A 5,000-nucleotide genomic window follows, 5' to 3' on the forward strand; every position below is an offset into this window, starting at 1 on the left:
CCCATGTTGTGCCTTAACCTAACCCACGTTGTGCCTTAACCTAACCTACGTTGTGCCTTAACCTAACCCATGTTGTGCCTTAACCTAACCCATGTTGTGCCTTAACCTAACCCATGTTGTGCCTTAACCTAACCCATGTTGTGCCTTAACCTAACCCATGTTGTGCCTTAACCTAACCCATGTTGTGCCTTAACCTAACCCATGTTGTGCCTTAACCTAACCCATGGTGTGCCTTAACCTAACCCATGTTGTGCCTTAACCTAACCCATGTTGTGCCTTAACCTAACCCACGTTGTGCCTTAACCTAACCCACGTTGTGCCTTAACCTAACCCACGTTGTGCCTTAACCTAACCCACGTTGTGCCTTAACCTAACCTACGTTGTGCCTTAACCTAACCCATGTTGTGCCTTAACCTAACCCATGTTGTGCCTTAACCTAACCCATGTTGTGCCTTAACCTAACCCATGTTGTGCCTTAACCTAACCCATGGTGTGCCTTAACCTAACCCATGGTGTGCCTTAACCTAACCCATGGTGTGCCTTAACCTAACCCATGTTGTGCCTTAACCTAACCCATGTTGTGCCTTAACCTAACCCATGTTGTGCCTTAACCTAACCCATGTTGTGCCTTAACCTAACCCATGTTGTGCCTTAACCTAACCCATGTTGTGCCTTAACCTAACCCATGTTGTGCCTTAACCTAACCCATGTTGTGCCTTAACCTAACCCATGTTGTGCCTTAACCTAACCCATGTTGTGCCTTAACCTAACCCATGTTGTGCCTTAACCTAACCCATGTTGTGCCTTAACCTAACCCATGTTGTGCCTTAACCTAACCCATGTTGTGCCTTAACCTAACCCATGTTGTGCCTTAACCTAACCCATGTTGTGCCTTAACCTAACCCATGTTGTGCCTTAACCTAACCCATGTTGTGCCTTAACCTAACCCATGTTGTGCCTTAACCTAACCCATGTTGTGCCTTAACCTAACCCATGTTGTGCCTTAACCTAACCCATGTTGTGCCTTAACCTAACCCATGTTGTGCCTTAACCTAACCCATGTTGTGCCTTAACCTAACCCATGTTGTGCCTTAACCTAACCCATGTTGTGCCTTAACCTAACCCATGTTGTGCCTTAACCTAACCCATGTTGTGCCTTAACCTAACCCATGTTGTGCCTTAACCTAACCCATGTTGTGCCTTAACCTAACCCATGTTGTGCCTTAACCTAACCCATGTTGTGCCTTAACCTAACCCATGTTGTGCCTTAACCTAACCCATGTTGTGCCTTAACCTAACCCATGTTGTGCCTTAACCTAACCCATGTTGTGCCTTAACCTAACCCATGTTGTGCCTTAACCTAACCCATGTTGTGCCTTAACCTAACCCATGTTGTGCCTTAACCTAACCCATGTTGTGCCTTAACGTAACCCATGTTGTGCCTTAACGTAACCCATGTTGTGCCTTAACCTAACCTATAATGTGCCTTAACCTAACCTAAAGTGCGCCGTAACCTAAACTATATTGCGCCTTAACCTGACGCACGTTGTCGCTGAACCTGCTCTGTAATTGTTATGCAACCCGTTAAAGTAGTGTAGTGTTGCCTAACCGCAACCCTCGCAATATAGTTCGCTACTCGCACTGCCCGGTCCCCTGTGTATCGCGTCATGTTAAACACCTTGCAGGTGTTGCTGACTTTCCACATGCTCCTGCTATACACTGTAGTGTGGATAGCAGCAGGACGTACATGCCCCCCCCCCCTTCCCCCCTGCCTTCGCAAGCTGGTCGGTGAGAAGTTTGCATGTTCAATGCCCTTCGCATGCCGACGTACTCAGCCTACGTTGTGGTACGGCCTGTCACCTGTCCGCCGATGTACGCAAAACCCACAAACTGTACTGCACATTGCTCCGTATGTACTGAATGATACATCGTGGCCCATGTGACCGTATGACGACAGCGCCTAGCAACGGCGGACCATACAGTCCAAATATTGTGCACGCAGCTACGTGTCGTCTCCCTATAAGAGCTGGATTGCAGTGTGGTACGCCATACAGACGTGTGGGAGGAACGGACGCCCTGGATGGCGATCAGCATGAGCAGTCTGTTGATGTAGTGGAGCGTGTATTCGGACGTAGTCGTCTCTTCTCACACACCGTGATAGCATGTTGCACCGCGTTCCACATCTGCGACATGCTGCAGAGGCGGGCTGACAGTCGTTCGCGCAATGGACACCGCATACGTACGGGGTCTACCTTCCACGTGTTCTCTAGGCGTGCACATGTTGTTGCGTCTATGTGGGCAGACGTAGTGTGTTGTGACACCTGACACAGGCATGCAATACTCGTTGCAAATGGCGATGGACGTGTACGTTTGCTGGTGACGTTACGCAAATGAACAACCGGTAACCCGTTGTGGTGCGGTTGTTCTCGCTAGAGGTGAATCAGTGTTGGCGACGATCGGTCGAGCTATTAACCGGTTGTTTCAGGGATACCCACCATGCCCACGAACGTGAAAGGGGACCCACCATGCCCACGAACGTGAAAGGGGATCTGGGTGTGAGGCGATACGCGGCGGTGGCTGGGTGGGACCGTCCCCGGCCGGTGAGGGGGGGCCGCCCGGCGTGCTGGCAGCGCGGTGCGTGGGCGCACGCGCTACAGCCGGCTGGTGGGGGCGGCCGGTGGCAGGCGCGCCGGCCGACGGACGCGGCAGGCGGCGCAGCTGCGCGCCGGCGCCCCCTGCTCGCGGCGCCTTGCGGCCAAAGTAGGTCCTCGCGGGCCCGGTGCGAAGCGCGGTGGCCATCTGCAGTGTGCTGGTCCGATTGAGGACTTTGTGCGCTGAGGATGCGCCGCCGCCCGGCGCTCGGCGCCGCGACGCCGTCTGCTGCTCGGTCGCCCCAGCGGTTCTCGCAGGTGGTTTGTATCGCAGCTGTGCGGACGTGTTGGCGCGTGCGCTGTGCTGGGAGAGTTCGCTTCGGCACCCAAGTAGGGCTTTTGTCCTTCTGTGGCGCTGGCGTTGGAGCTGCCGGTCACCGTAGGTGGCGCGTGTTGTCTCCCGCCGGCAATGCCACGACAGCACGCTCCCGGGCCTCTGTCGGCAGCGGCAAGCTCAGTTGGGAGCACGGGTGGTCGCACCTAAAGCGTCTACTCGCCTAACTCCGGGCGATTGCGCCTCTCTCGAACCCGACCAAGTACTTAGGACGGCGCTGCGCGCCGCCGGGACCTGAGAGGGTTTCGAGGTGTGTTGTGCAGGGGAGCTCAGCCTCCTCCTGTTTGCAGAATAATTGAGCGGACGCTTGCGTGTTCGCGCGGGCCCCCGGGACACACTCCCGGGCGGCCGGCTGCTCAGCTCTAGTTGACGCAGCTCCCTGGTTGATCCTGCCAGTAGTCATATGCTTGTCTCAAAGATTAAGCCATGCATGTCTCAGTACAAGCCGCATTAAGGTGAAACCGCGAATGGCTCATTAAATCAGTTATGGTTCCTTAGATCGTACCCACGTTACTTGGATAACTGTGGTAATTCTAGAGCTAATACATGCAAACAGAGTCCCGACCAGAGATGGAAGGGACGCTTTTATTAGATCAAAACCAATCGGTCGGCTCGTCCGGTCCGTTTGCCTTGGTGACTCTGAATAACTTAGGGCTGATCGCACGGTCCTCGTACCGGCGACGCATCTTTCAAATGTCTGCCTTATCAACTGTCGATGGTAGGTTCTGCGCCTACCATGGTTGTAACGGGTAACGGGGAATCAGGGTTCGATTCCGGAGAGGGAGCCTGAGAAACGGCTACCACATCCAAGGAAGGCAGCAGGCGCGCAAATTACCCACTCCCGGCACGGGGAGGTAGTGACGAAAAATAACGATACGGGACTCATCCGAGGCCCCGTAATCGGAATGAGTACACTTTAAATCCTTTAACGAGTATCTATTGGAGGGCAAGTCTGGTGCCAGCAGCCGCGGTAATTCCAGCTCCAATAGCGTATATTAAAGTTGTTGCGGTTAAAAAGCTCGTAGTTGGATTTGTGTCCCACGCTGTTGGTTCACCGCCCGTCGGTGTTTAACTGGCATGTATCGTGGGACGTCCTGCCGGTGGGGCGAGCCGAAGGCGTGCGACCGCCTCGTGCGTGCTCGTGCGTCCCGAGGCGGACCCCGTTGAAATCCTACCAGGGTGCTCTTTATTGAGTGTCTCGGTGGGCCGGCACGTTTACTTTGAACAAATTAGAGTGCTTAAAGCAGGCAAGCCCGCCTGAATACTGTGTGCATGGAATAATGGAATAGGACCTCGGTTCTATTTTGTTGGTTTTCGGAACCCGAGGTAATGATTAATAGGGACAGGCGGGGGCATTCGTATTGCGACGTTAGAGGTGAAATTCTTGGATCGTCGCAAGACGAACAGAAGCGAAAGCGTTTGCCAAGTATGTTTTCATTAATCAAGAACGAAAGTTAGAGGTTCGAAGGCGATCAGATACCGCCCTAGTTCTAACCATAAACGATGCCAGCCAGCGATCCGCCGCAGTTCCTCCGATGACTCGGCGGGCAGCCTCCGGGAAACCAAAGCTTTTGGGTTCCGGGGGAAGTATGGTTGCAAAGCTGAAACTTAAAGGAATTGACGGAAGGGCACCACCAGGAGTGGAGCCTGCGGCTTAATTTGACTCAACACGGGAAACCTCACCAGGCCCGGACACCGGAAGGATTGACAGATTGATAGCTCTTTCTTGATTCGGTGGGTGGTGGTGCATGGCCGTTCTTAGTTGGTGGAGCGATTTGTCTGGTTAATTCCGATAACGAACGAGACTCTAGCCTGCTAACTAGTCGCGTGACATCCTTCGTGCTGTCAGCGATTACTTTTCTTCTTAGAGGGACAGGCGGCTTCTAGCCGCACGAGATTGAGCAATAACAGGTCTGTGATGCCCTTAGATGTTCTGGGCCGCACGCGCGCTACACTGAAGGAATCAGCGTGTCTTCCTAGGCCGAAAGGTCGGGGTAACCCGCTGAACCTCCTTC

At 53.5% G+C, this 5,000-nt stretch overlaps 1 non-coding gene across 1 annotated transcript in view; it reads left to right on the forward strand.

Moving 5' to 3' along the window:
- Positions 1 to 3,361: 3,361 nt before the first annotated feature.
- Positions 3,362 to 5,000, forward strand: part of LOC126429705 (small subunit ribosomal RNA) — a 1,909-nt gene continuing 270 nt past the window's right edge. Inside the window, exon 1 of the ribosomal RNA XR_007576988.1 lies at positions 3,362 to 5,000. This exon is cut by the window's right edge and continues 270 nt beyond it. This is a non-coding gene — a ribosomal RNA (small subunit ribosomal RNA).

This window comes from Schistocerca serialis, unplaced genomic scaffold, assembly GCF_023864345.2.
Source record: "Schistocerca serialis cubense isolate TAMUIC-IGC-003099 unplaced genomic scaffold, iqSchSeri2.2 HiC_scaffold_1029, whole genome shotgun sequence".
In the NCBI taxonomy this organism is placed as follows: Eukaryota; Metazoa; Arthropoda; class Insecta; order Orthoptera; family Acrididae; genus Schistocerca; species Schistocerca serialis.